Source organism: Canis lupus, chromosome X (assembly GCF_003254725.2).
Source record: "Canis lupus dingo isolate Sandy chromosome X, ASM325472v2, whole genome shotgun sequence".
NCBI lineage: Eukaryota > Metazoa > Chordata > Mammalia > Carnivora > Canidae > Canis > Canis lupus.
This window is the reverse complement of record NC_064281.1, coordinates 106131743-106143719: the sequence shown is the minus strand read 5'-3', so window position 1 is coordinate 106143719 and position 11977 is coordinate 106131743. Positions and strand designations below refer to the sequence as shown.

At 42.6% G+C, this 11977-nt stretch overlaps 1 long non-coding RNA gene across 1 annotated transcript; it reads left to right on the top strand.

The window, feature by feature from the left end:
* Positions 1 to 361: 361 nt before the first annotated feature.
* LOC112649355 (uncharacterized) lies at positions 362 to 9819 on the top strand. Its single transcript, XR_003129550.3, has 3 exons — positions 362 to 487; positions 3554 to 3700; positions 4462 to 9819. It is a non-coding gene; the product is annotated as an uncharacterized LOC112649355 (long non-coding RNA).
* The last annotated feature ends 2158 nt before the right edge of the window (positions 9820 to 11977 follow it).

The window sequence follows — 11977 nt, the reverse complement described above, 5'->3', positions numbered from 1 at the left end:
TCTAATAGAAAAGAAGAACTCACATTGACCTCTAGGGATGGGAAGAGTAAAGCATGGAAGGCTTCCTGGAGGAGGGTGCAATTGAGATAGACTGGAATAAAATCTGTTAGGGAGATTTCCAAAGTCTGAGATGTCTAGAACTAAAGGAAAAGGCATGTGCATAAGACTAAATGCAGGAGTTAGGCATTGAGGGCTGGACAGAGATGTAGAAAGACACTAATATGAGCAAAGATTGGAGTAATTTAGCTGGACCTGGAGATATGGCGGTTTCTACTCATAGACCTGAGGAGAGTGGACAGGCTGCTGTCAATCATTGCAGGCTCTCCAATGGTGACGTTTGAGGGCGGGGCCATGGAAAGGGGGTTAAAACAGCTCTGTCACGTGACCAAGTGCGTTCAAATCTGGATTGTACAGTGCAGCTTCCGTAGACCGTTCCAGTCAGTGCTGACGGAAAATGGCGGTTGCTTTTTCTCCGATCTCAAAAAATGTAAGTTTAATTTACTTTATTTCATACTTGGCTGTTTGTGTGTGTGATTTTGAGAGAAGCGGGTAGATGGTGGGTCCTAATATACTTTGACAGATGTGTCTTTTGGGCTTCTCAATTGACGACAAGAGAAGGCCCATTAGCGGCCTCCGGTCGAAATGTTACCATTTACCTAACAACATGCTGGCCGCCAGGGAGCTGATTTTGCTTTTGATTATCCAGTGTTGTGGGATGGATATTGTCACCGGGAATTGTTGAAATCTTGGTCTTAGCCATTTTAATGAAGTATCTTAGTGACAGAATTTGTTACTTCCGATCTGAAAAAAAGGGAAAGTAAGGCACTAAGGAGCATGTGTGTGATTCGGATGGCTGATGCTTGCCTTTGAAAAGCACGGTTGAAAAAAAAGCACAGTTTTGTTTTTCATTTAACAACATGACTGTTTAATATCATTTGCTTCAAAATTGGAATGGTCTTCTTCATATGTTGCCTTAAAAGGGGAAACAATCCTGATAATGTGAAATGAGTAAACATCCACAAGGGTGGCTCAGGGATTGTTCACTGACCAATGGGAATTTTCTTCAGGCATCATTGAACATTGCATTTTTATGTAATTGTGTATTTAATATCATGGTATTCAGCCGAGGGTTGTCCAGAAGCTTTTTCGTGTGTTTTCCATTAAAAAAAAAAGTGTCATGTTATTTACAAGTTTCGAATAAGAAAAAAAGCAGTCTGGTTGGCAAGACCTTGTTGCTTTAAATCCCTGATGGGAATCATGCCTGCCTGGGTCCTGGTTCTTATTTTATTTTATAATATAACAGCGGTGGGTTTTTTCCCCCCTATGATTCGCAACGTTGCAGTATTTGAGTTTATTTAATTTCTATTTTGGCTGTGTTTCAGAAATATTCTCCAAATGAAAGTATTCTCAGTGTGCATTTTTGGAAATAAACTGTCCAGCTGGACTTTAAAAGTTTTACACTCTGAATGTCCCTTAGCCGCTCTTGTTAGCTAACGCTGAGCACTGTGTTGGCGTTTAAGTTTACATGTTCATCTTAATGCATTCAATTGGATTTTGATCCCAGTGTTTCTCATATATTTCCTTTAAATGGTTTGGTGTAAATTTCAATTTACAGGGGAGTAATTTAACGTCTGATTGAGTGCCTTAAGTTTATAATATAAACTTTAATGTTTGACATAATTTATTTTGTTAAATTCTGGTCTTGTTCTATATTGATAAATTCTCTGAAAAATAAACGTTTTGGCGGGGGGCGGGGGCGGGTGCAGGGGCTGGCTTGCTCAGTGGGTAGAGCCTGCAACTCTTGATTTCCGGGTTGGGAGTTGGGGCCTCACATTAGGTATACAGATTACTTAAAAATAAAATCTTAAACAATATTAATAAACGTTTTGAGATACTTTAAAGTTACAGTGCAGTAATTGTAATCAGTTGGTTAAGTCTTTGACGTTTTATGACAATAAATGCTTTTAACCATCTGATGCCTGCCGTTAGTAGAGTTTGGGATTGTGTTTTACAGAAGAATTGTGTCTGGTATCACTTTATTCTATTAAATGTTGGTTCATAAGCTTTGTGTTAAAACTTTTTCACTTACAAATGAGAAAAAGTGTTTTAATTTTGTGCTTCTTGCTTTACGACAGTTACTGGCTGCCGGCGGTCCGGTAGCCCAACTTTTCATTTTACCATTAAAATGTTTCATTTTATTTTGCCATTAAAATGTGTGAAAAAAACCGAGTCCTGTGTCTTTTATTTCATAGTTGTACTTAAGATAAAGTTTTTGTTTTAAATGTAAAAACTTAACAGACATTGACTCTCTGGGCGGTTGTTGTTTTACGACAGTGAATTCCCGGAAGTGCCTGTCACCGGCCATTGAATTCCGGGAAGTGCCTGTCACCGGCCGTTGCCAGAGGTCGTTGAGTTCCTTCTGGGGTTCTATTTCTCACAATAATTGACGTTGATTATCAACTTTATGAGGTTCAGTAGTGTTCTTTAGTGCATTTCCTTTGAAAATCGTGGAGCATTTTCATTTACTAAGAAGGAAATTCATCCCCAGAATGAGTGCTCTCTGTTCTCTAGAAGGGAATGGCCCTTGCTGGTCATCCTGCACACTTTTGAAAATTATTTTAGAACTGTAATTGTGGGAAAAAAAAGAACTGTAATTGTGCATGTGACATATTGTTATTTCTTTAAATGATGGCTTATGTGCTCCTTCCCAGGTGTTCTCCCATAGGAAAAAAAAATTACTTATGTAATTTCTGTTTACAAATAAGGACACACTGGTTTATGTCCTGAACAGTTTGGCCCAGGACAACTCCAATCCTCCTTGTTTGAGGTCCTGGGCTAGACTGGATTTGCTAGTCTCCTTTCCTCCTACCCCACCCCAAACACAGAGGTCCCTGCCTCTTCAGCCACAAGAGCTGACTGTGCCTTAATGCCTCTAGTGCTAGCATATTGGCTTAAGAAATAGTCAGTGCCAGTCTATTTATGTGTGACACCTAATGTGTATTCAAGGGGAGAATTAAAGGAAAGCTGTTGCTTTGCTCAAAACCCTAATCACTAAGAGTAACCTGATACTTGGTATTAAGTAAGAAAGTTACTTCCTTTTGATAATGTGTGATAGTTGAGTTTGCCTTATTAGCCTTTTTGCTGGTCAGTTCTTGATACTGACTTGAATTATGCATATTATCTCCTGTAGAAATGATTTAATGACTCATATTGGTGGAACACTATAGATCTCTAAATGTACCTTGATTACCTTTAGACATGTGAAAGATTCATTGCTGGTATTTGGGTTTTACTTTATCTGTCCTTGTTACTGAATCAAACCACAGATAGAAAAAATGGAATTTTGAGACCCTCCCCCTTCTAGCAAATAACTGATGATACTTCTCAATATAATACTGAGTAATTCCCCTATGATGTTTGATTAAAGCAGGATGAACTATGGTTCATTTTGAGGGGAAAATCAGGCCTCTAAAGCAGCAGTCTTATCTTGTGGTTTGATTCATGCAGTTCCTCTCTTACATTATCTTTCACTCTTTTGGCCTACTTCACACAGGCTGCATGATTGGGTACTCTGGCCCCACCAACCACTTTCAGAAATTCCTCTGGATAAGGGAAAGTGGAAGTTTGCCCCATCCACTCATCTTATGAGTTTCAAAGTTACCTAATTTTCCTGCAGTGGTGCTAAGCTGGCCTCCCACAGGTAAGTCTCTTTGTAGATTTACCACTTCCTTTAGGATCTGTGATGCAATCTGGTCAGCCTATAGGCCTGTAATGCGAGGAGAGGACCTAGACCTAGTAATCCAGAGTAGCCATGCAGGTAAGTACAAACTTATGTTGTTGTGTTGAGGCCACAGGTGTTGAGTGGAGAATAGGACCTGTCTCCTCTCGATTGTATCATTGTTTAAGATGTTGTTGATATGCCTTCTATGAGTCTCTAGATAGGAACTTTAAACAGTGGCAGGATCAGTTTCTAGGCACTACTTATTAACTCAGTGGTAGGTAATATGTAGGTTAATACTTCTTTAAGTATTTGCCCTTCCATACCCTGTTAGCTATTTTGGGGTGGAGGAGGCTTGCAGATGTTGCTCATTTGCTTTGTAGATGTTGCTGAGACCACCCATTGTGTTTCATTCACAATAAATTTCTAGTATCTGAGTCTGAAAGACCCTTGGCTCTTTCTTGCTCTTATCTTTGAGCCTCAGCTTCCACATTTGCACAATGGAAGTCACACCTTGCTATCAGGGATGTTGTGAAGATCAAGAGTGATAATCGTTAGTAAGCGTTCAGCACACAGGAGGTACCAAAGGAATTAGAATACATTTTCAGAATCCATATATTGGAGCAGAACATTATAGCTTGGTTTAGCTCCTCTCCCTCTCCCTACCTGTCCAGACCCCACTTCCACTTCATTTCTTAGATTTTTTTCCATAGTTTCAGTTAAGTGTTTGTTTCCTTTCACAGGGCCAGCAAGTATCCTCAGAGAGTATTGAGCATCTCTTTGGAAATCAACCTCTTTAATTCTGCTATGATGCCAGGAGGTTGCTGGGCAACACAGACTTTACCTTGCTCTGAGCTGCTGTCTTTTCTGGCTCACGTGGACATCTTACATTGAAGCTGATGTGGCTCAGCATCAAGTTGGGGCTACAGGGTGCTTGTTAACTGGCAGTGCCAAAAAGTTATCTTTTTCCTTCCCTGTATAAAATTACTTCTTTCTGGGAAGTGGTTCATTTGTTGAAAGTCAGGTGAAGACTTTTGACAGTTGAGTGCGAGAGTGTTAAATACAAATATGAATTACTCTTGGCTTATTGACTTAAAATAAGTCAAAATAAGTTAAAAATAAGTCACATGTTGAGGATTCCAAGAGAGTAACTCTAATTGGTTGCATTCTCAAAACCAGGACCCTCAGAGAAAGAGAAAATGACCCTTCTCAGAATTTAAGGGAGGATCTAACTTGGTGGTTCTTTCCCAGGAGCCCATATTATTTGCCTCATGAGGCCTGTACTCAGTAGATGTCTATTTAGCAGCAGGAATGTTAATGTGCTGTAAATTCTTAGTGTAAAGTATTCCATGTCAAATTTGTGTTTGCCTTAAGTGTTTTTTTCATTCCTCTGGTTTATGTGGGTGATGGAAAGAGGATGAATATTGAACACTTTAAGGAACAACCTTTGAAATGGAGTATATTCATTGTTACATTGGTTCCCTGTTACATGCAAACTTTTTGATGGCTCCATAATATTTTATTGTATAAATGCACCACATTTTTGTTATCCATTTATCTTGTTGATGGATGCTTAGGTTGCTTCCATGTCCTAACTATTGTGAATAATGCTGCAATGAACTCTGGGATGTAGATATCTCTTTGGGATAGTGGCTTCATTTCCTTTATATAAATATCCAGATCTGGGATTGCTGGATCATATGGTAGTTCTATTTTTAATTGTGTGAGCAGCCACCATACTGTTTTCCATAGTGGCTCTACTGATTTATGTGGGTAAACACATTTTTAACTAAATGGTTTTCATGGTTGGTGCTCCAGCCACTTCTGATTGTCTGTTCTTTTAAGGAGAAGAACTGTAGGGGTTAGGGGCTCAAAAAGGGGAAGGGACTCTCTGATCAGGAGAGCTGGAATGACTGACTAGATGTGCTCCTTCCTTCGGGTGCCTAAAACCTAGAGATGGGGAGAGGGCTGGGAAGAGAGAGGCCCTCCCTCTGTAGAGCTGCTCTCAGAGGACAGGGGGATATGGGTCCCCAGTGTGAAAGGTGTATTGGACTTTGTGTTCAACAGTGTCTTCTGCCCACTTCCCCATCCCTGGCACTACTTGGGATTGGCATAGCTGAAGGACAGAAGACAACAGTGCACATTGTTGAATGTCACATGAGAACATATGACCCTCTGGCAAAGATAGAATTTTTATGATAGAATTTCCTTATTTTTCCACCTTCCCTGAGAATTTTGGACTCTGCTGAGGAAGGCTTTGTTGTTTCTCCCTCATTATGTGCATTGCTTTAGCCTTTGAAAAGTGGCTCAAGGAATGGTGGCCCTTCCCCCATACTGTCTTCTAGAACAGTACTCTGAGGGAGTCTTTTTAGAGGCAACTGCTGTTGTTTCTGGTGACTAATTGTGTGTGGTTGATTTGACTGCTCAGTATTTCAAATTGATAGTGACCTGTGTTGCCAGGGAGAGACTAATGAAGGTGAACTGATGTTGCTGGTATGTTTTTCTAATACACAGGCCAGACACTTCTTCCCTCGACATGCCCATGGCTCAAATGCCTTGTTAAACTCCTACAGGAAGTGCATACTGGCAATGGCAGCATCTGGGGCTTGGGAAATATTGGGTCACAGGGAAAACATTGTCTATGGGCAGTTGTTAGGCTTCTGTGCTCTGACACAAAGGTGCTGAACAAATGAGGTCTACTATGCAGAGCAATGGCATATTTGGGATCAATAGGAATCCTGATTTTGCATATGGGAATGTGGTTGGAATTTTGTCCAAGCATTTTCTTGTTAACTTCCTACACTCTTCTGCTGACTAAACTCTGCACATTGGTGGGAAGACAAGAAGAGCGCATGGTTTCTGTCAGTGGACTGGACATGATACTGGAGACACTGCTTTAAGGGGATTTTGTTTCCAGTCAAGGAAACAAAGTGCTGTAAGCACAACAGTAAAGGATTCATGCATCTGTGTGTTGTACTGAGGCTACCAAATACCAAAGGGGTGAAAGCAGAAGGGGGAGTTGGAATTTGAGTTGGGGGTACTCTAGTTTCCCCATTGCAGCTTCTTGGTCACTTGATCAGTGAAATATGGGGTCCAGCAGGGCTATGAGTGCTCTCTAAGAGGGTAAGGAAACTTTACAGTGGTGGGGGACAAGGGACTTGGTGTGGAAGTTGTGGTGGGCACTGTAGATTCAGGAGTGTGTCTCCTGCATTTCTCTATTCTCCCATACTCCCTTTGGGTCAGCATAGCTGGGGGACAGGAGACCACTGATGGATACACTATGAGAAACTATGACTGTCTTGTATAGTTGAGACGTTCATTAGAATGACAGAGGATTATTCTCCACTTTCCAAGTGATGGTTTTGCTTACTGGTGTGGGTTCTGCTGTCTCATTTTAATTCTGTGTTACCGTAGGCCTATGAACAAAGGCATCTGCAGCCCCTCACCTGCTATCTTATTGCATGTCACAATAATCTGAGGCCTCCTTCTGAGGAGGAGCTTCTGTTGCTTACAGTGATGTTGTTGTCCAGAGACATTCTTTGTTGCCTCTTGGGCACTACCTTGTGGTGTTCATTCCCCTTTCTGTTTTTCTCAAGGGGGTAACTGAGTTCTCGGGCTTCAGCTGCCTAAATTGTCCCACCCCCTTTACCTAGTTCTTAGGCCCTGCAGGGCCCTTGGGGAAGTTTCTGAGTTGCAAAATTGGCAAGAGGCTTATCTAACTTTTTAAAAAGGTTTGCCTACCATGCACCATGCAAAGAGACAGGGAACTCAGATTTACAAGTTTTATGAATAAGGAGGTCCTCTCCCTCCTTTTGACGGGGATAATTTAACTTTAATTCTTATTTTATTTGCCCTTACAACATGCTACCAGGAGATACCAGGTCCCCTGGGTATTTGTGTGCCCCCCCCCCCCCCGGACTGGTGAGTCCTGAGTACTGGCCAAAGTTAGGCCCGTGCAGAGAACTCCCTCTAGAGCATCTTGTGCCAGAAGCACCACCTGAGAGATGGTTAATGAGTGTGAGCAACTGTTTGTCCTTTCTCCTGCTTATGCTTATGCTCTTAGCCTTGCCTTTGTTTGGAAGAGCTCTCTGTGACCCACAGAGCCCACTGCAATGAGGATTGGAACTACAAACCTCATTTGGAGACGGTTTGACTAGATAGGCTGCCCTCAGGGGTCCATTGGCAATTTGAGCTGTACTTCCCAGCAGCTCATAACTTCCCTTTCTGAAGTGTACTGGTGGGCCGGAGGGGTCATTTGCCTACCTCGTGAAACAGAGGACCTGACAGAATACTTGTTAGGAGGGGAGAACTCGGGGCCTGTGTTAGGGATAGTTAGCGTGCAGGCCTCTCAACCGGGTGGGAATGGCATGGAAAACGTGTATACCCTTAGAAAGCTTAAGCAATGGCCTCTGGGCCCCTCTGGATTTGAGTTTACCCCCCTCTGTCCATTGTGCTGTCTCAGGAGTGCGGTCTATGGATTAGATGGCAGCCTGCAGCATTTGAGATTCGGGTGGGGCTTCTGAGCTTCCCTTGTCTTTTCTTATTCCTATACAGACCCTACTGTACTGCTTCTTATCAGTTTCAGAAAAGAACAGCAGTGGGCTGTATTCAGTTACTCATGAGGAGATTCACTGATTGCCTCGATTTCCCCCATCAGACAGCAGCTTTACAGAATGCTAAAGGACTGTCATAGACGCCACTCTGCTCTCTGCTCAAAGACTACAGGTGGTACCAGTGGGGGTGCTGACACACTTACAATAAAATAAAATAAAACCCCTCCCATGATTACAGATGAGTGCTCCCTTCAAATGTTATTAGATTTGTAAACTGAAAGGGAAGGAAGTTTCTGTGCAGGGAAATGGGAAAATACTGCTTCTTTATTATTGTTTTGCCTTGATTGTTCCATTTCCATGTGGCATTTGCCCTGGCTATGTATAAGGGTAACCTTTAGTCCATAGGATTTTAAATGTCACTGAATTATAGCCGTTCTACTGAAGCCATGAACTTCACCTGGAGGACTTGGACTCAAGGAGTGGCCCTGTGACAACAGCTATTTGTCATATAACCAGAAATTGGACTTTGGGTTAATGTGATTTTGGGATTGGCGTGGATTGGGGGTTGTTTTCATTGTTTAAAATTGTGATTTTGTGCTTATGCAAGAAATCTTTCAAAATATTTTGTATATGAGAACATGTAAAAATGTGTATGTGTACTGTATTTGTATTCTACAGGGTGGAGGGCCATAGTCTCTGGCCATTTGGTCTCACCAGTAGGTACTTTTCTTTGAGCCTGTTCCCCAGTCTGAGTTCCCTAACCATATCTATGTGGTTTTATACTTTTCAGCCTATCATAGTTGAGCCAGTGATACTTTTGTTATATTTAGAGTTTGGGACTAGGCCCCAATAATGAGGATAACTTGGGGGTGCCTGTCTGGCTCAGTCGGTAGAACATGTGACTCTTGATCTCAGGGTTATTAAGTTCAAGCCCCACATTGGGTGTAGAGATTACTTTAAAAAACCTTTTGAAAGGGCAGCCCTGGTGGCCCAGTGGTTTAGCGCTGGCTGAGGCTGCCCAGGGCGTGATCCTGGAGACCGGGGATCGAGTTCCGCATCGGGCTCCCTGCATGGAGCCTGCTTCTCCCTCTGCCTGTGTCTCTGCCTCTCTGTGTCTCTCATGAATAAATAAAATCTTTAAAACAAACTTTAAAAAAAAAAGAAGGGATAATTCCCTCAAAAGGCTCATTAGTATTCTTTCACTGCAGAGAATATAATTTAGAAGATATACTGTTGAGTTCCCCTGAGCTATATCTTCATTTCTGTCTTTAAAATGAGTTTGTGGGGACCCCTGGGTGGCTCAGCTGTTGAGCGTTTGCCTTTGGCTCAGGACGTGATCCTGGATTCCCCAGATGGAGTCCCACATCAGGCTCCCTGCATGGAGCCTGCTTCTCCTCCCTCTGCCTGTGTCTCTGCCTCTCTGTGTGTGTCTCTCATGAATAAATAAAGTCTTTAAAAAATAAAAAAAATAAAATGGGTCTGTTGCTCAAGTTTCTTACATTTTGTAAAATACTTGTGTTCTAATAAAATCTATTTGCTTTAGAAAATCTCATTTGTAGTTTTTTCTTATTCACAATTAACACCAGGATGATCACAGAAGCTATAGCTCTACCATGTGCATCATCACCTGAACTGGGGAAGAGCTCTGAACTATAGAATCTGACACATTAACAGCAGGGTGTGGCAAGGGAATGAGGTCTCTGAGAGTCGGGATTAAAAAGTTCCCTCTCTTTGTAAAGCTCTACCCTTTGTTTACAAAAGTACTCACCTGAAGTTATTAAACAATCCAATAGCTCCCTAGGAAAAGTGGTCCTTTTAGCACTTTCTACAGGCCACAGACACATATTTGGGGATTGGGGAAGTGATGGGGGATTTTCCTGGTCCTCCCAAGGGTAAGGCAGAGGTACAATGACCAGCATGATTATACAGATCAGTCCAGAAATCAGTAGGATCAAAACTAGAAGCAGCAAGTCCTCAGTAATTCACCAGTGATGTCAGCATTAGAATCTTGGTCCCTTATATCTGAGGCATCTTTCATTACAACATTCCACTAGGTCTAATAAAGGCTTAGTAACAGCAGAACTAAATTAGTTAGGTGGGTAGAAGATGTTTTTTGAAAGTTTGTTCCATAAACATATCAATACAGTTTCCAGTGCTTGTTTAAAATTTCCAGTTAACTAAAATTACATGTCTCCCCCACAGCATTCAATGGTTTAAACATCTCAGCAGGGGTGCTTGGCTGATTTCAGGGTTGAATTTGAGCCCCACATTGGGTTGTAGAGATTACTTAAATCTTTACCAAAATATCCCAACGAATAGCTTTATCATTACTGTGGTAAAACGTCCCAAGGGAAAGGAGAGCAAGCCTGTGGCAGTATGTTCTGTCTGTAAATATATGAGATGACTGGGCATCAGCAGCTCTGTTCTTGGTGTCCAGTCCAGAGGGGCCCCAGTTGCAGTGTCTCATTTTCCTCCTGCTTGAGAGGTTCATCAGTACCCAGAGTTTAAATCACTTCTCTTTTTCTCAAACTACAGCTGGAACTTTATATCCCTTTTATTATCCTCTCGTATTACAGAATGTGTCTCACATGAGGCTGTGACCCATTCCCTGTTGGGCCTATTTTAGGTCGGCGGGTATGATTTTACCTGAGGTATTTACTTATAGTCCTTACCAAACACCACTAAATGGCATTACTTTCCATCATTGCATTCCTAGGCCTCTATAGAGGTGCATTCTTCCGGGGGCGGGGTCCGGGTCAGGGCCAGGGCAAGCAGGGCCATGGGCAGTACCTGACGTCTGCGCAGGCTCTGCCCACAAGGCCGCTAGTGGGAAGAAGGCGGGGGAGGGCCTAACGTTAGAGAGAGGAGGCTGGGTGGAATTCGAGGAGTGAGGCCTAGGGTCCCCGGAACTGACTGCTGGTGACGGAAGGGGCCGGGGGCGGAGCCCGCTATGTTTGGAGAGGGGAAGGTCCCAAAGTTTTGGAGTTGAGAGGTCGGCCTGGTGCACACCTTTTCTGCGGGCCTCTCATCCTTTTGAGTTCCTCAGCGGACCCTACGTCTCTGGACGCCCCTTGCGCGAGGTTCTGTGGACACATTTTCCTGCTTACTCATGCATCTCTCAGGCAGAGGTACTGGCATCCAGGCTGCAGATGTTGCTTGCAACATTAATGAGAAAACCCCAAATATTAGCCAACATAATCCGGAGCAGCATAGTCAAAGAGTGATGCACTATGATGAGGGAATATAAGGAGAATTAGATTTTAAGAAGTTCTTTTTTTTAAATTTTTATTTATTTATGATAGTCACACACACACAGAGAGAGAGGCAGAGACATAGGCAGAGGGAGAATCAGGCTCCATGCACCGGGAGCCCGACGTGGGATTTGATCCCGGGTCTCGAGGATCGCGCCCTAGGCCAAAGGCAGGCGCTAAACCGCTGCGCCACCCAGGGATCCCGGAGAATTAGATTTTAAGGGATCGCTTAATTTGCTATAATGAGAGTCCCAAGGAAGCTCATCATATGGTCATCTCCACAAATGTTGAAAAGAGAAAAACAAGGGATCATATGATTTTATGAGAGGCATGTGCTTTAGTCTATGACCAACACCACAACGTTGAATTACCACTCTGAGTATGACATTACCTTCTCTAATATCATAATCACATGTATGCATGTAACTCATCATTTAGTTAGGGCTATGACACTA